This window comes from Sminthopsis crassicaudata, chromosome 2, assembly GCF_048593235.1.
Source record: "Sminthopsis crassicaudata isolate SCR6 chromosome 2, ASM4859323v1, whole genome shotgun sequence".
Classification (NCBI taxonomy): Eukaryota; Metazoa; Chordata; class Mammalia; order Dasyuromorphia; family Dasyuridae; genus Sminthopsis; species Sminthopsis crassicaudata.
The window spans coordinates 666977951-666997793 of NC_133618.1; the positions used below are offsets into that span (position 1 = coordinate 666977951).

General features: G+C 34.2%; 1 long non-coding RNA gene across 2 annotated transcripts in view; it reads right to left on the bottom strand.

Annotated features, from left to right (window-relative positions):
* Window positions 1-15238, bottom strand: part of LOC141553844 (uncharacterized) — a 127086-nt gene extending 111848 nt beyond the window's left edge. For both annotated transcript variants that reach the window (XR_012485682.1, XR_012485683.1), the window contains exons 1-2: window positions 15175-15238; window positions 13953-14028 (exon numbers count right to left, since the gene is read on the bottom strand). This is a non-coding gene — a long non-coding RNA (uncharacterized LOC141553844). The remainder of the gene's footprint in view (window positions 1-13952; window positions 14029-15174) is intronic.
* Window positions 15239-19843: the final 4605 nt, after the last annotated feature.

A 19843-nucleotide genomic window follows, 5' to 3' on the forward strand; every position in this document is an offset into this window, starting at 1 on the left:
CCTTGATTTTACCAGGAGATACCAATATTTTCTGTAAGAAAAGTATGTTGAAGATATACAATAAGAAGCTTGGATTCATATTTGCTGCATAAGTATTATCTCAGGAATAGATGTGACTTATTTAAAACTTAGTGTGCATATATTTGCTATGAAATAAACAGAATTTATTTTAAGAGTGGTACTGTATACAGAGTATTTATTTTCTTTTGTCAATAAAATTTTTCTCATTCAGTTGATTCTAATTATATAATTATAGTTGTGTAGGAAACTACACTTTTTAATGTTAAAAAAGATCTTAATCGTTAAGTGGCATCTTCTATATTGAATTCTGAGAAAAGAAGCTTTATAATTTTCCACATACCCCTTGTCAAAACTTTTTAAATAAGCTCTGGACTTTAAAACTCCTTGTAAAATGTAAGGTCTTTGAAATCAATTTTTTTTTTTTTTTTGCTGTTTTATTTGTAGCATTCAGAACAGTGTCATAAACAATATCGTTTTCTTAATAAGGAATTAATGGAGAGAAGGATATGGGTCCTGGTGGAGTGAATTATATATTCTTTTAATTTCTCAACTAGATTATACCAATCAAAATAATCAAGGAGAGTCTGCATTTTATCCCCCCCATATCTATTATTCAAATGAGTCTACATAGAATTATAAATAGTGAAGAGAAGACCATAAAAGTTTTATTTATTGTCCTATCAATTGAAGATTAGGGGCTGGGAAAAAAAATGCCCACATCCATTTTCTAGATAAAAATATTAGAAGCATTTTTTCCTGATGTTTTTGCACTTAAACTTATTTCTGTAAAATTTTAAAATCACATTCTAGGAGAACGACTGATATTTGTTTTGAATAATCAAGCCTAGAAGGCCTTTGTTTGTTCCTTAAGGATGAATTAGAATCCCAATAAGATAAAAGATTATACTTTGATAAATTAACTTTGTGCAATGTTAAAAAAAGAATATGTAGCGTATGGTATATAATAAATATCTACAAATAAGCAAACTACATCCATAATAATCCCTGAACCAATAGTGCTTTTTGATAAATTCTAAGTATTTATGAACAGAGAAGCAAGGGAGGAAACCCACTCCCAATGTAATTTATATAAACATTTTTTTATACTTGTAAATATACATATTTTTCAGACAACATTTAGGTATACACATTTCAGACATTCTGTATGCATTGAATTGAATTCATAAAGTCAAAGTTCATTTGGAAAGAAATTATACTTATCTCTTGAGGTGATAAACATAAGAACATATAGACAATGAACCAATAACACACCACTGTTCTTAAAACACAGAATAAACATCTGTTTCTTCTACCATACTGTATTTTCATGGTATTAATCAGAGCCATTCCTTTTCTGATAGGTCAATTACTGAATTGAATGCCTTTTGAGAGTTCAACAGCACCACTCCCATGGAATCTATGACCATGGTCATTGGTAATTCCATGAGCAAACTAAGGGTATCATCTAATTAGATCTCAATGATTTTGATTGTCTCCATGAAGAAATTCTTGACTCCCATTATTTGAAATGGATTAGTGTTAGGATTACAAGGTGAGAACTCAGGTTGTCTGGACAGGGACAAGGTGAGAATTCAGGTTGTCTGGACAATTACAAGGTGAGAACTCAGGTTGACTTGATAGAAGGAGCAAGCTCATTGGCTGAAGTGGTTCTTCCCAGAAGCCCTTGCATTATCCCACGCCCATTCTCTGGGAGGATAAAAGAGGCAACAGTGGGCCTGGAAAAGAGTCTGCCTGGAGAAGGATAAGAGCTGGAGGAGATTCAGAGTCAGGATTCAAGGAAAAGTCTCTGCATTACATCAGGCCTGACGGGGCTCTCTGCAGGAAGGGAAGTCACTTCTCTGGACAAGAGTTAACAGCAACTACATGGAGACAACGGTTCACTACAGGAAGAAGAATCTGTCTGAGAGAGTTGAGTAGACACAGCAGATCTCTTCCCGGCAGCTTCTGGAGACGACAGCTCGCTACAGATTAGGTGAGCAAAATGGCCACATTCTTTTGGCCTATGAAACAAATTACTAGATCTAGGATTTAGAGTTGAAGATATCTTATAATGCAAAGTGGAATGAAGTAGCACAGCTAAATTTCAAACCCAGATTATCTCCATTTTACACAAGTAAACAATAAGAGATCTTTTAGGCCCATCTTGTCATTATTGTTCAGGAATACTGTCATGTATAAATTATCATAACCCCATGAAGCTTGGTTCTTCTATTCTTCATTACCTTTCAAGATTTATCCAAGTTCACGTTTGTTTATTTCCATGACATTTTCTATTTCAACTTCTGTCATCACTTTTTTCTTTTACCTTCATTTTTTTCCCAATGAATTCTAGCTTTTAATTATGTTGCTAACATATTTAAGTTTCACCTTCAACATTCAAACTTCCAGTAAATAGTATGAATTATTTTCTTTAAATATTTGCTGGTTTGAAGAGACTGAAATCATCTTCCAAGATTCTGAGAAAGTAACATAGTTACATAGACCAATAGAATAACTGAAGTAAAGCTGAGAAAAGGATGTTTTATAATCCAAAGAAGTATGCAGAAGTTTTCTTGAAGTAGAGGATCATAATCTTACCCAGATTTAGCTTCCATAGACAGCAAATAATCCAATATAGGTTAAACATATTCAATTCTTATATTCATATTTCCATGTTTATCATATTGGATAAGAAAAGTCAGATTAAAAAATTAGGAAAAAAAAACAATAAAAAATGTGAAATTACTATGATGTGATCCACATTCAGTCCTCATAATACTCTTCCTGGATGCAGATGGCTCTCTTTATCACAAGTCTATTAGAATTGTCCTGAATTAACTCATTGTTGAAAAGAGTCCAGTACATCATAATGTTGTTGCTATGCACACTATTCCTTTGGTTCACTCTCTTCATGCAATATCAGTTCATATAAGGCTATAGAACTTTCTGAGATCATCCTGATGATTGTTTCTTAAATAACAATAATATTTCATAACATTCATATATCATTCCTTATTCAGTCATTCCCCAACTCAGGTTATCCATTCACTTTCTTGTTTCTTGCTACTACAAGTGTAGTAAATGAGTTTTTGCGCATGAGGATCCTCTTCCCTTTTTTATGATTTTTTGGAATACAAAAACTGTAGAGACACAGTAGAGACAACACTGGATCAAAGAATATGCACACTTTGGTAGCACTTTAGGCATAGTTCCAAATTACTCTCCGGAATGGTTGGATTAGTTCATAACTCCATCAACAATGTATCAGTGTGTCCCAGTTTTCCTACATCCCCTCTAATAGTTATCATTATATTTTCTAATCATCTTAGTCAATCTTGGAGATGTATAGTTATACCTCAGAGTTGTTTTAATTGGTGTTTCTTTAATCAATAATGATTTAGAATATTTTCTCATGGAATTATTCTTTGACCATTCATCAATTGGCAAATCACTTGTACTTTTTATAATTTTTAATTTTTTTTAATTTAATATAATCAAAATTATACATTTTGGATTTTGTAATGTTTTCTAGTTCTTCTTTGGCTATAAGTTCTTTTTTCCCCCACAGATCTGAGAGGTAGATTATCTCTTGTTCTTGTAATTTGTTTATAGCATGACCCTTTCTGTCTAAATCATTAACTATTAGGTTCAATTTTATCTTTGTGTCAGGTGTTGATCAATGCCTAATTTTTGCTATACTATTTTCCAATTTTCCAAGCAGTTTTTGTCAAATAGTGAGTTCTTATCCTTGAAACTGGTGTCTTTGGCTTACCCAGGTGCTTTTGAGAAAGATGTTTTTGCATTCTAGTTCCTGGCTCTTGATTTGAAAAGGTAGTGGCATAAAATCTTGATTTAGAAGCCTAATAAAGGGGAGCAATGGATTTGTCAGGGAACTTTCAAATTCCTTCTCTATAATTTGTCTGTGACTTGCTTTCAGGGCAAGAGAGATTGTCCAAGCTTCCTCTTCAAGGGGCTGTGCTCAATCAGTGCTGACTGACTACTGGTACTGAGTGCACATGGCCAGGTCCTTTGAAATGCTGGCATATTAGGGGTTCACGATTTAACTTTTGTGTTAGTGTTGGAAGGTTTATAATTTTTCTGCTGATGTACTGGATTGCAACCAGGGTAGAGTAGCCAAAACTGCTGTATATTCCTTCCTGTACATTCTGAAGTACATGAAGCACACGCCACTGTGGTACTGGACAATGCTCTCACTCCACATCTGGGCTCAGCCTTCCTCAATTATTCGAACTAGTGAATTCATATCCCTAAATTGAAATCTTTACATTTGTCAAACATGAATTTATTATAATCAGTTACTACTGTGTGTTGTGTCTACTGTTTTGCTGATTTATTTTCTTTTTTTCAGTCAGTACTAGATAATTTTCACAATTACCTCCTCAAAATATGTTTTAAGAACTGATATTGCTAAACTTCCTTTCTTTTTTATTTTCCTAAATAATTTCTTAGATTTTTTTTATCTTTTTCTATATCAATAAATCATTTTTGCAATTCTTTACTCAGGGTGAACAATTGAAAATTGAGGTAATCCCCATCAGTTGGAGAATGGTGGAATAATTTGTGGTATGTGATTATGATGAAATGCTAGTTATGTGAAAAATTTTGAACAAGATTCTCTCATAAAAACTTGGAAAAGAGGATAAAATAGGAATTGAAAGAATACACTGATCACTTCCTGAAAGAGATCCCAAAATAAAAACTCCCAGGAATTTTATAGCCAAGTTCCAGAATTCCTAGGTCAAAGAGAAAATATTGCAAGCATCCAAATAGAAACAAATCAAGTATAGTGGAGGTACAATCAAGATGACACAAGATCTAGCAGCTTTTATATTAAAGTACTGGAAGTCTTGGTATATTATATTATGGAGAATAATAGAATTAAGATTGCAACCAAGAATCACCTAGTCAGAAAAATTGATTATAATGCTTCCTCGGAAAAGGTGGTCATTCAATGAAATAGAAGATTTTCAAGCATTCATGATGAATAGACCAGAGCTGAATGGAAATATGAATTTTAAATACATTCTGGGGAAGCATAAGGAAGTCATGGAAAGTGATATCAGAAAAAATCTTAATAAGATTTATCTGTTTACATTCCTACATGGGAAGATGATACTTATAACTCATTAGAACATTCTCATTGTTATGGCAGTTAGAAGGGATATATTTAAATATAGGGGAAAGGTATGAGTCAAATTTGGAGAGATAATATGTGGTTTTTTTTTTAATGATGAAATTAAAGGGTGAAAGAGGATGTTATTGGGAGAAAGTGAAAGGGAAAAGTGGAATAGTGTGAATTTTCGGTCATTTACAAAGAGGCAAGAAAATGCTTTTACAGTGGGAGGGGAAAAGAGGGAGGAAAGGGTAGAGTGAATTTTACTCTCATCATAATTGGCTCAAACAAGAATTAACATATATTTTCAGTAGGAGTATAGAAATCTATCTTACCCTGTAGGAAAATAGGAGGGGAAAGGGTTATCAGAGGGGGAAAAATAATAAAAGAGAGGATATATTAAGGGAGAGAATAATCAATTTTGAGGAGGGATAGGGTGAAAGGAGGAAGATAATAAATGAGGGGAAATACAATTAGCAATAATAATTGTAAGAAAAATTGAAGCAAGTTTCTATGAAGTAATATTATGATTCTCTGAAAAAAATGATGAGCAAGATGCTCTCATGGGAAAAAGAAATCTTGGAAAGTTCTCAATGAATAAAGTGAAATATACTATATACGAAGTAATAGCAATGTTCTGGGATGACCAGGTATAAATGACTTTGCAATTATCAGTAGTATGATCATCCACACCTACTCTGAAGGACTTATGATGAAAAATCCTATCTATTCACAGAGAAGGCACTGATTGAGTCTGAATATAGATCAAAACATTTTCTATTACTCTCTATCTCTCTATTTTTAACTTAATTTTTCTTGAGAGCTTTTATTTTTTTATTAGGGTGGTAGATGTATGTTTTCACAACTTGGCTTTTATGGAAATGTTTTAAATAACTTTACAGGTGGTTCCTTAATTGCTGTTGGGGATAAGGGGAAAAACCTAGAACTGAAAAATATTTTTAAAAAATGTTTAAAACATTTTGAATGTAATTAAAGAGATTTTAAATAAATAAATCTAAAGAGAAAAAAAATAATGTGTATTTCAACAATTAACATTTCCTATATTTTTTCTTGCTATTTCCAGTTGATTAAATAAGGTCATTTTGTTAATCTTTTCACAAGAGAAAAAAAGAAAAACTTGAAAAGTTTTTCATGAATTCATGCAAAATGAAATATACTGTGTAAAGTAATAGCAATGTTAAGAGATGATTAGCTTGAATGATTTTGCTATTGTCAGTAACAAAATTATCCACTTTGAGAGACTATGACAAAAAATGTTATCCATTACCAGAAAAAGAACTGATTGTGTCTGAGTGTAAACTGAAGCATACTTTTTTTAAAATTTTACTTTATTTTTATTGAAAGTTTTTATTTTTTTGTGGGGTGGCAAAACCCATTTTTTTTTTTTTTGCAATATGACTTTCATGGAAATGTTTTGCAAAACATTAGTGTGCCTTCTCTTAGTGGAGTGGGTGAGGAGAAAGAAAAAAAAATAATCTGGAAGTGAAATTTAAAAAAATAACAAATGTTAAAAATGTGTTTTACATGTAACTAGGAAAAATAAAATATTAAATAAAAATACGAATCAAGAAAAAAATAAGGTTATTCTTGACCTTTTGTTCTCCCAAATCAATTTTGCTACTTTTTTCCTAGCTCAATAAAATTTTTGATAATTTAATTGCAATGGCATTGAATAAACAGATTAGATAGCATCATCATTTTTATTGTATTCTCTCTCTCCATCCATGAAAAATTAATATTTCCTCAATTATTTAAATGTGCTATTATCTATATAAAAATGTTTCAGATTATTGTTTATATAGTTCCTGAGTTTGTCTTCCCAAATATTTCCCCCTCAGATGTTTTATGCTGTCTATGGTTATTTTAAATGGAATTTCTCTTACTATTTCTTCTTGAAGGATTTCAATGGCATTGTATAGGAATGTGATAAATGGTGTGGTTTTATTTTATGTCCTGCTATTTTGTTAGAATTATTCATTTTTTCTAGCTTAATTATTTGTAATATTCTTCTCTTCTCTCCCTTTCCCCCACCCTGTCCTCTAGATGTCAAGTAATCCAATGCATCATATTCTTTTAAGGAAAAAAAATGACATTTTATGAGTGTTTTTAATAGGTATGATTATTGTATGTTGACAAAAGCTTTTTCTGTCTTTTTTAATATAATGATATCACTTTTGTTACTTTTGTAAGTGATATAATCAATTTCATCAAGAATTTTCCTCATGTTAAAACACCTTATTCCTGGGGATAATTCATTTGTAACAATGGATAATCTTTTGGGAATATTGTTGTAGTCTTAATTTGAGATTGTTGTATCCTTATTCATTAATGAAACTGGTCTATACTTTTCTTTCTGAGAAAAAATTTTTGGAACAATATTATGATCTAATTAGATTAGATGATCCTGGTTTAATCAGGTATTAAATAACCTGCATCCTAAAGTTTTCATCATGATAAGAATAAATCACTAGCAATAAGGCTAGATGCTAATATAGATCTCACCTCAGGCCAATGAAGTTGATTCACCTAAAGGTCAAGAGTAGTTCTGCTTAAAAAGTCAAATATGTTTTCCTTCTGACAGGTGTCAAAACCACTAGGTGGGGCTATGAGTCTGGATAGAATTAAGACTATAGAAGGCAACATTGTTCAAAGAGAGGATAATAATAACCATCATCTATAGGCTGATATGACATTTTTATATTTTCTGAGTTTTCTATGAATATAATAAGAGCTGTTCAGGACCAGATGCACGCGATTTTTCTATGAGTACATTTACCTGATCTGGAGATCATTTAATGTCCAATTGTAACTTTATATAATTTAAAATCCAAGATTTTCCAGAGAATATTCTTTACATGAATATAATGAGCTAAAATGAGAGGGTGATTTTGGTATAGTTGACAATATTGAAAACAATCTACTTAAACCCAAAGCTTGGAATACAGGGCCACAAAAAGGTAGTAATAATAATATTAATAAACTAATTTTGATGAAGCACTTTATAATTTACAATACACTTTCCCCACATTATCTGACTTTCACACTCACATGAAAGGTAAGAACTATTATTATCCCCATTTTATAGATGAAGAAATTGAGGATAAATGACTCTCAATTTTCCAAAGTTAAATCATTTCTGAATTAGGATTCAAAAACAGTTATTTTGTAATGCATATCTTTTGCATTATAATTAAATTAATTTTAGGTAGCAACATTTTTATTGTTCCACTTCTATTTCCTGAGATATTCATGATTTTCAAATCATTACTGAAAGCTGTCCAATTTATTTAGGATGAGATTCAAAGCCCTCCTTTATCTGTGTCTTACCTATCTTTCTAGCCTAATTTTACACTGTTCACTTATTTACTAACTTAGTTAAATTTCTATGCTTCAGCTAATTGCATTTTTATGCCCAAGTCAGCTATTTTTAGTCTTCACTTTTTAACTCACATAATTTTTCTGAAATGCCTTTCATCTCTCAATTCCACCACAGACATTTCTATGTAGCAAGATTTATCAAGCCTTCCCTCCTCTTCTCTAGGAAGCCCTTGATCAGCTAAGCTAATTTCCTGTCTTCCTCCCATAGCACCTTGTTGAGAGGTTTAAGCATGGTATAAGCCTCAGCAAGTGTCTTAACAATTGTGACCCAATTTCCACATTTAGAAAACTTCGGAAATGATTCATATAGTACTACCCTTCTAGAGTTACTATAGTCTCATTGAGGTAATGAATGTAAAGTGTTTGGTGAAGTTAAAAATTCAAAATATCAGTATTTGCTTGTGGCCAATGAATGTAATATCATATTTTATTTGAGTTATACTCATGTAAAAATGTTATGTATACATATATAATATATTCATTCACAGATAAAGATGTCTCTGGCTATATATATATATTTACTATAAATATTAAATTATTTCATGTGTTAATGTGCCCATGTTACATGTCAGAGAATTCAAAGCAAAAAGTGCTAATAAAGAAGAACAATTTCTCTCTCTCTCTTCTTCCTCCTCTTATTTTTTCATCCTATTCTCTTTTGTTCTTTTTTTCCCTTCTCTCTAGATAAAAAATAGATTTATAAATATGAAGAATGAGGAGCAGTGACTATAAGATATTTAATCAAATATTGCAAAACAATATATACTCTCTAAAATGTCAGAGAGATGATTTACATACACAAGCAAAACTGATAGTAAATACTGAAGCCAAAATAATTTTAGAAAGAGCAACTTTGGACAACAATTTCTATTCAAAGAGACAATGTGATTTCTAGGAAAATCAGAGTGAAATATCATAGAAGATAAGAAAGGATATAAATTCAAAGTAGCAATAGATATAACAAGCAATACTTAGAAATAGAGTTCAAGAAATAAAAAGTAATAAAAACTCCTGGCCTTGGAGTATAGGCAAGTTGAGGAAAATTTCACTTTAGATATATGTGAAGACCAAGTTAGCACCCTGGATGCCTTAGAATCAGCCAGAGTCAGGATAAGCAAAAGTCCTTGGTCTTTATTCTTGATCTTTAGGGATAGAAGTGAACTGGATAGACACAGGATCTCCACGACCTCCTTTCTCCTCTTCTACTGCTAAAGTGACTCTGGCTTGTCTTACTCCATCTCCTAATACCTCCTACAATTCTCTGTATACACCAAAAGATCAAACCAGCACAGCATAGTGGGAAGGGCCATTTTCCAAGAATTTGTTAATAGAGTATTGTCCAATCAGTAATTAGCCTTAAGTGCTTGGTTGTCTGATTCCAGTGCATCAACTCAAAGTGTCAGCCCTTTACAGATATATTGTTTGATTTTTGCTGGAATGAGACTTATGATTTGAAGATAATCTACAACAAGACTGTATAGAAAGAATTGAATGAAATAATTTTCATAAAAGAGATGGTCAAAAAAATAGATTATTGGAAAATGAGTCTAGCTAGTCAGCCAACAAAGGTGAGAGAAAACAGATCCTGACTTAATTATTCACTGTAGCTTAGAAGTATGCTAAAGTCAGCTTAAAGTGGCTTGCAAAAAAAAGAAGTTTTCAGTATGAACATTTGTTATGTTTTTTCTATAAATATTACAAATCAGGGATTTATTTATCATCTTGATGATTTCTAGGCTTTAGAAAGGGATGGAAAAAAAGTCAAAAATGTATTATTTTTAAAAGTGTGTTTGTTCTGCATTACTTTTTTTTTGACAATCATTTGTCAAACATTTACCCTAACCCTAACTGGTTTCCACAAATACAAAAATAAATAAATAATAATTAGGGACATTTTTTCTGTGAGTGTGTGTGTGTGTGTGTGTGTGTGTGTGTGTATGTGTGTGTGTGTGTGTGTGTGTGTGTATGAGTTGCATAGAACCTTTGGCTACTCTGGGGAAACTACTTAACTTCATGTCCTCAAACACCTAAAATAAAATACATAGGATTATAAGGGAAATCAAATATGTTTGAGCACTTATGACAATATTAAGTGAAAAAAAAATACATGTACTTCGTCATAGAGAACCCCTGAAGAACAAAAGACTCTAAACATGATTTTGGAGACATTATACATGATTTAATGAAGAAAATTGACAAATCACAAGGACAAGGAAGTTTGAAATCTACACCTTTGGAGTGAATTTCCACATTGGGGAGATGTCCCTTTGACATATTTCCATTTCAATTACTTTTAGAATAGTTTTCAGTATATCTGTATGTATACACATATACATGTATGTATATTATGTGTATTTTGTAAATTTTTAATCAATCTCTTGTAAAATTATTTACTACTGAATCTCTAATCAAAATGTAAAAGTAAAGGACCAACTTTTATAAAAAAAAATTATAAAAGTTTATAAAACATTTTACTACTTCCTTTTCTTTCCCAAATAGATAAAATGTTGGTTGTGCAAAAGTTTTTCAGGTTGAATAAAATAAATTATAAAACTAATCTTTTGTAATTTATTCTATCATTTTTTTTTAAAATTAAGAATACACTTCCTACCCATAATATAAAAAGAAGATTATCTGCTTCCTTTCTGAAGTTTTTTTTTTTTTTTTTTTTTTTTTTTTTTTTTTACTTGTATGATCTTCAATAGGAAGGTCATGGATCCATTGAGAATGTGTTGTACACTCTGACATAAAATTCTGCTTTAAGTCAAATTTCTACCAGAATGTTGTCAGGATTTTCTTGCAGTCAAGATAAAGTCAGGAATTGTAAGAATGCATTTACAAAACACCTTTTTACACAAATAAAGTCAGATTAAAAATATATCAATTTCTTATGGATTGCATCAAGCAATATAATAAAAAGACAATTCCACTAAATTATTCTGCTTATTTGGTGCCACACTGATCAAACTGGTTAAAATGAATTCTTTATAAAGGCAGAAAAAAATTAATCTGAAAAAACAAAAAGTCGAGAAAATCAAGTGAATTAATAAATAAAAAAGTAATGAAAAGGAAAGTGGGCTAGCCATCTAAAACTACATTAGAAAGTGGTGGTCATCAAAAAGAAATAGACTAGAAGATCACTGGAATAGGTTAAGGACACAAGACAAAATAGTCAAGAATTAGAGGAATCTACTGTTCCATAAACCCAAAACACTCCAGCTTCTGTAACAGGAACTCACTATTTGACAAATTATTCATGGAAAATTTGAAATTATTTCTCCTCCTTCTTCTCCTCCTCCTCTTCCTCCTCTTCCTCCTCCTCCTCTTCTTCCTCCTCCTCCTCCTCCTCCTCCTCTCTTTTTCTCTATCCCTCTCTTTCTTTCTCTCTGTCTCAGTGTATTTGTCTGTCTGTCTGTCTATCTTTCTGTCTCTCTGTCTCTGACTGTCTCTCTTTCTTTGTCTCTGTCTTCCTTTTTCACTTTCATAGTACAGGAACATTTCTTTCCTTCTAATTTCTAGTGCTTAATTTAATGTCTTTGATTTCACTTGTTTTCATTTTTATTTAAATAAGAGTTGACCACTCATTCAGGCATTGTTTTAGGAATATAAATACAATCTCAAAGCAACAACAAGACAACAGATATCCCTTTAGATGTTTTCATTTTAATGGGTGAAGACAAGACATAAAATGAGATTGAAAATGATGTTTTTTTTTTTTTCAGAAAGATAAAGCCCCCACATAGCTGCATGGTAGGGAGAGTTCCAATAGTTAGGCTGGAAACCAGAGAACATTAATAGAATCAGCATGACTGGCCTGAACACTTTAGTTGAAATGGCAGTCACCTGAGGAATTGGTCTCTAAGAGGCATGTGAGAAAGATGTGACTCAGTCTTCTAATTTGAGAAAACCTCAGGGTCTGATTGAAATTCTAGAGTGAGCAAACAGCAGGATTGAAAATCCTGAGAGAGAAGGCTACTGTGGAATGATAAAGAAATTCCGAGTTGGGATCAGAGTCTTTTGAGTAATGAAATTGCATTTTCTGTTCTCTTTTTTTTTTTTTTTTTCCTGAATAGGATTTCTTTACTTCATTCTTCATTAATTCTCTCACCATCTAGACTTTAGTGTTTCTCTCACATTTCTTCTGGCTCTGCATTCCTATTTTGAACCTATTTTGAGTTCCCTCTGCTACAAAATAAATAAATAAAAGTTTTTATCTTATTGCTTTGTAGAAATTGTTCTCCTCTCTCTTTTTTTCCCCATTGTCCTTATCTCTTCAATATATGATTTCCCACAGAAGATAGGAAGTATAGAAACATTGTTTCATGGTAGACATTTTCCTATATCTCTGTGCAATTCATTTTATCTTGTCCTCTCCATGATCATTTCCCCTCACTTGTTATAAGATCTTTTTTTCTGGGTTCATACTTTTCCAACATTTTGGACATCAGAAGTTCTGATGTGCATTATTCTGGTACAGGAAAAGTCCTATGAAGGCACAGCAGTCTGAGAAGTAGTGGCCCTGATATAGCATAGCTTCTAGAGGAGACAGCAATAATTTTAACATCTCCTGACCTTAGGGAACTTCTGTTCTAACAATCTGTCAGGGATTCTAAATCTTCTGGCTTTGGAATCTGTGATAAAATTAGCATATTGATGACATGAACTAAATAAATTTGTCTTCTTGTTCCAGGTTCTTTGCAAAATTCTTTTGGAACTTAGCAACTTCGATTGGCATTACAGTTACAATAAATTTTGCCCCTTGACTTGGATAAGGGTTCCATCCTGCAAATTCTCTTGAGACATCTCATGACACTGGTCTGTGACCAGCAACCTTTTGGGATCCCTTCCCAACCTCAACATTTGGTGGTTTATATGGGGATAGTCTATCCTCCCCCGCTTGATTCCCTCCTTTTCAAGATAAGCCCCTCATTTTTTCTCCTTCTCTCCTATAGATGGGACACCCCAAGTCACTGGGAGAAGACTTATCTGGGTTGCCATGAGTTCCACACTCAACAAGTTTTCCTTGACTAGGGACACCCAGAATGGGAAATTTTTGCAATTTTTAGCTAAGTCCCTAAGGAATGTTTGGCACTCTTTCACCTACTCTGGGATTCCAGGGAAGACAGAAGTGCTACAGGATAGCTCCTGGCAAAATTTTGTGGCTTTTGGAAAAGGTGGCACAGTTCTTTTTCATATTGTGTCTGTGTCTGTTTCTCTGTGCAGAATGTCTGTGTCATGTACATTGTGTGAGCTAGATTTTGTTACCTGGAAAGATTAAAATGCAACCAGCAAGGTAAAACAACAACAACAACAACAACAACAACAACAAAACAGCAACAACAACAACAACCAAAAAATACTTCTGTGCTGTAGTTAGAATGCTGAGAAGATTTCTTACCGTCTTTATTTCCCACGAAAAAGGGGGAAATGCCTAACTTTTTCCTGTAGACCTCAGTTCTGGCCAATCTGGGGACCTATAGAGAAAAGTAAGCTAATTAAAATTAAAATAAAATCTTAGCAGATTCTCAAAATTTTGAGATCAATGATTAAGAAGTTTGGCAATTGTTGTGATACAGGAGTCACTTGCCAGTGGATGCTGGAGATTTAACTCAGACCTGTAGAATAGATCTTTTCCTATGAGAGGATGAGGATGATAAAAGGAGACTGAGAGGCAGTTGCTATTCTCTAACCTCTCGACTGAGAGGCAGTTGCTATTCTCTAACCTCTTGACTGAGAGGCATTTGCATTGTCTGACCTCCCTCCTCTTCCCTCTTGCCTCCAATTTATTTAATTCCCAATCCACAAGGAACATCTCTGTTAGTAAAGGCTGCTTTGTAACTTTTCCAAGTTCATGATTCGAAGCAATGGAGGTTCTCAGAGAATTGACCTGCTCCTTCACCCAGGCATGGTCTTTAATAATTCCCCATTTTTTGTTTTATGGAAACACAATTATTTTCCCCCACAGCATGGTCAATAAATTTATGTTTTAGCTGTTATCTAAGTTCACATGCTAAAGTATCTGAATCTGCATGCTAGGGAGTTCAAACAGCACTAGGCAGATGTTGAAGCTTGTGAGATGTCATAAGGGCAAACTTTCAAACAGAGAAGAGGACTAGACAGAACAGGCATTTTTTCATAAGTCTCTCATCTGTCTCCTGGTTTGCCTCTTTGATGTGTTGGCCCATTTAATTACCTCAACTAAAAAAGTCTTACAGCATCTCTTCTCCCTTTCCTTCCCCACAGGTAACCAAAGGAATTCTGGGAGGATCCTACTCACAAACAGCTTTTGGACTCTTTTGCTTCTTTGTTTCTTGTAACATGCCCTTCTGGCAGTTACAGTTACTAGTCTGTCCTAGACCCACCAGAGTACCTTTGACCACTGACCTTTGCAGTGTCAACTCTACCCGGCTCGCCTCCTCTGAGGCCTTCAAAGGTCTCTGGCCACAAACTCTTGAATCTATAGCTTAATAACCAGTAGCACGCTCAAGAACAGCCACGTGTAATCTTAAAAGCCTTTATTATACCTACTCACATAATGCCCTGACTTGATGCCCTGACTTGTTGGTTCCCGAGTGAACACCTGGTCAGAAGACCCACATGTTCATTACCAAACTCCTTACCTCTCTGGGGTATCCATCTGCTTGGCTCAGGGAGCCAGGTAAAAGAATGCCAGGTTAAAGAGAGCGATTGCTGTCTGCAGTGGGCTTATAAAGGGCCTATGAGGTCACACACACAGCCAATCAGCGAGAGTCACCCATTATGAAGCTATCTCAATGTGGCCAAGATTCCACCCACTGGGCAGTCCTAATATCCACAGAGAATACTTCTGGGCCATTCGAATCTCCTGTTGCGCTGTGGCGCCGCCCATTTAAAGGGCCCTTAGAGTTTCTTATGTTTTTTATGTCCCTGTTTGGGCTCCATATGTTGTAATACAGGAGCCACCTGCCAGTGGCTGCTGGAGGCCTAACTCAGACCTGTAGAATGGATCTCTTCATGTGAGAGGAGGATCATGATACGGAGATTGAGAGGCTATTGCTACTATTCTCTGACTTTCTGACTGAGAGGCAGTTGTGCTGTCTGACCTACCTCGTCTTCCTTCTTGCCTCCAATTTATTTCATTCCCAATCCACAAGGAACATCTATGTTAGTAAAAGCTGCTTTGCAACTCTTAAGTTTCTGATTCACAGCTATGAAGACTCTAGGAGAATTGATCTGCACCTAGGCATGGTACTTAACAGGTAATGAATCATTTTCAGATGACAAGAAAAATTCCTGAAACATTGGGAATAATTCTAGGATTTTAGCCTATTCTGAAAGAAAAGAAGAAACAAAAAAAAAAAAAAACTATGTAAATAGCAACTTTTTGCTAACCCTTTCTTGATTTCCCTCATGACCAAAGTCCCCCTTCTGCTCCTTTGGGAAAGCATTCCAGAAGGTATTAAGGGACCCTCTCCACTCCACTCCCTGGAGTCCTGAGTGTATCTCAATTGTGGGGATTGATAACAAGATCAATAGTAGCCTAAGGTACTCTGTTTGCTAACTCATTTCATCTTAGATAAGATTAAGAAAAGGGAATGCTAAGTACTGTAGGGAAAGTCAAATTCTGCCTCACCTGTAGAAATGGGGATCCCATATAACCTTGCCCAAACACCCCCTCTCCCAATCCATCTTGAAGGAATAGAGATGGAAAGGGAGTTGGGCTCCATGGTCAGCATTCCCTGAGCCCTGGAATCAAAGGGAGATCCTGGCACCAAGCACTCCAGCTTTCAGCAAGTTCTGCCCAGCAACTGCCTGGGAAGGATCTGGGTATACATGACACCACCCAGCATAGCAATTTGAGGTGAGAAAGCCAGTCAGCCTCTGCATCTGGTAAGCCCACCATTTTCCTTTCAGTTATAGATATTTATTAGCTATGTAATTTATGGCAAATTATTTTATCTCTGCAGTATTCTGATTAGTAAAGAAAAATAATAATTGTTGTGAAGATCACATGATTGCAAAAGTGTTTAGCATAAAACATATTATATGAATGTTAACTGCTTTATTGGATGTAACTGCTTCATATTTGATAACTTTATAGATTTTTTAGATGTGATCAACAGATAAATGATTTCTATTTCTGTGTAAATGGAAATTTGTTTGAGATAGGAGAGTAAAAGCAATTTTAAGGGAGCTCTAATTAAAGGGATATATAAATTATAATTTATTTGCATTGATGTGTTAATAGCAGGGTTTGGAAACTTTAAGAAAACAGGAAACAAAAAAAAAAAGTTTGCTACTACTTTTAAAACTCTGGCTAGAAACAGACTGTGTTTAAGTTATCTAAAGACAGAGTTCCCATGACCCTGTTAGTGAAAACTAGCACCTAAACTCTTTTCCTGACTCACAAAAGAAAACTATTTTGCACAAATTGGAACATAACTAAATGGCAATTTGGTTTGTCTAGAACATTTATTCAGAATTTAGGTAATCTCATTAAGTAACATTGTCAGATTTTTAAATCTGTTCCATTTCAATTTTTAAAACTGTTTTGTTTTCTCCCTAAAACAAAGGGAAACTTATTTAAGGACATAGAAATTATAACTAAGACTATTTGGCTATTAAGAAAATTCTAAAATTGTATTGTATTGTATTGTCATCATGTTAAACCTAAAATTGGTAATTACTACGTGTGGAACAAGAAGGAATAAGGTAAAAGTCTTATTAGTTCATCTCTAAGTATGAAATGTGCAATAGCTTTTTCCCCATTCACAGAGTGGGGGGAAGAATCAAACACCATAACCCATGAAAACATTAAAAATAGTTGGGGTGAACAACAGCAAGCTCAGCCTCTTCTCTGAGTCTCTATCAACTCCCCTTAATTTGTAAGCTTTCCAGTTTTTCTGAGCAAGATCATCAACCTTGAGAAATGAGCCTGTTTTGGATGTATAGTTTCTAAACAAGGAATGTATTTAATAAGAATTTATAAGTCTGTAAAATGATTGATCCTTTGTGCTAGGATAAGTTTAAACATATTAAACATGTTAAACAAAATCTCCTATGAGTGTAAGTCCTAATAAACTCTTAAAATAATGTATTTAGATATATTGTATTTAACTTATACTTTAACATATTTAACATGTATTGGTCATCCTGCCATCAGGGAGAAGGGGTGGGGGGAAAGAAGGGGAAAAGTTGGAACAAAAGGTTTTGCAATTGTCAATGTTGAAAAATTGCCTATATATATATATATATATATAGTAAATAAAAAGCTATAATAAAAATAATAAAAAAATAAATTAAAAAAATAAAATAAAATAATGTATCTAGCCTTAAGCTGCGATTAGTAGAATTTGCTATTAGAGATACAATCTCTTGGGATTATAATTAATATTATTTTGAGTTTTGAATTTAATTGCCTAATCATTGTCAGTAATCTATATTTGAGAGCAATGCCCTAAGTTACTCAGAGGAATGCCTTTTTGAACTGTCATTGGTGGACTTCTTATCTGGGCAAGAATTGGGTGGACAATCTTAGCCTCTGCTTAAGGTGGGATTCTTCTGACTTAGTTTCCCAATTCTTTTTCTTTATTTCCCACCTGATTATTCCTGGCTATGAGACGGGATTGTTACTTTACTGCATGATCAGTTGTCAAACAGATCTAAGGATGCTTTGTCCTGTCATGTATGTACTTTCACATTGAAGCATGAAGGACCTGTTTTGATGCTATCATAATCATGTCCTTGCTTTTCCTCTAATAGTAAATTTCTATAATCAGAGAAAATGGTCCATAGAAGTCATGAACCCAGTTCAAGTATCCCAGGGGACAAAATGGCTTACTACCTTAGATCTTAAAGATGCTTTCTTTCAAATACATTTGCATAACGATTCACAATTTCTTTTTATCCTTGAAGGGGAAAATCCAGGGAAACATAACCCCCACCAATTAACCAGTCATGTCCATAATATGGAGATAGCTCTGGGCTTCCGGAACAGCCCCCACATATTTGTACAGGCACTGGCTATCCAGTATGTAAATGATATCTTGATCTGTAGCCTCACCAGAGAGGCTTCTCTGGATGCAGCCACAAAACCCCCAAGTTTCCAACCCCCTTCCCTCCACCCAGGGCTATGAAGTTTCTTTGTCTAAAGGCCCCCATTGCCTATCAGTTTCCCAGAAATGTTGCTTAAATTTCCTGGGCATGGCTGGATTTTATACCTAAATTTACTTATTGCCAAGCCCCTCTATAATTCTATTCAAAACCCTGACACAATTGCCTTTGAATGGGGGTCCTAATCAGGCGAAAGTTTTTAAGACCATGAAAGCGAAACTAATCTCTTGCCCAGGCTTTAGCCCTACCTAAAACCTTTTAGACAGTATATTGATGGGAGGCAGGACCAAGTCTTGGGGGTCTCTACTCAGTCTCTGAAACCCTATCTCAGATCCCTTGTTTACTTCTCAAAGAAACTTAGAGGAGACCTTCCTCCCTTATAGCTAGCTGTCACAATCCTTCTAATTGAGAAAGCCTTTCAGCTCACCCTAGGCCAATCATTGGAGGTTCTAAATCCTCTTCAGGTTCAGAACATTTTGGAAACCAATGATCATCAGTGGCTTGCTAGGGAGAGGTCTACCAGGTATCAGGTTCTCCTGTTAGACACTCCCTACTTATTTCTCTGGGTGTTTTATACTCTTAATCCTTCCTTTCTTCTCCCTGACAACACTCAGTCTGGTGACATTATTCATAATCGTGAGGAAGCTTTAGATTCTGTCTGCTCCAGTCAACCTGACTTAAGAGATATTTCTCTTGATAACCTAGATGGTGAATAGTTTACAAATGGGTCTTGTTTTCTTGAAAATGGAGAGAGAAATGCAGGTTATTTTGTGGTTAAGTGGCTGGGTATCCTAAAGGAATGATGGGAGATAGCTCAAACTGTGAAGACCACTTAAAATGGTCTTTAAATACTATCTTCACTCACACCCAAATGGGAAAAGCCTAGAAATTCTGGAAAGCAAGAACTTTGGGAACAGCAATCATTTCGGCCCAGTATTTAGAGTTATCATTTTGGGAACCTTCCTATCTGGAGATGCCCTTTAACAACTGCCAAGTGCTGAAATCACATGTAGACAGGGTATAGAAAAGAAAGCTCCAAAATCATTGTCCCTGAAAAATGGTTTGATATTAGTAAATATAATTTCATCAGTAGAAATAACTGGTTCTTATTTTTTGCTGCCCCACCCACCAGCAAAGACATGACATAATTTGTCTTAAAGATGAAGCCTTCCATATACATGATTTCCATTATTAGCA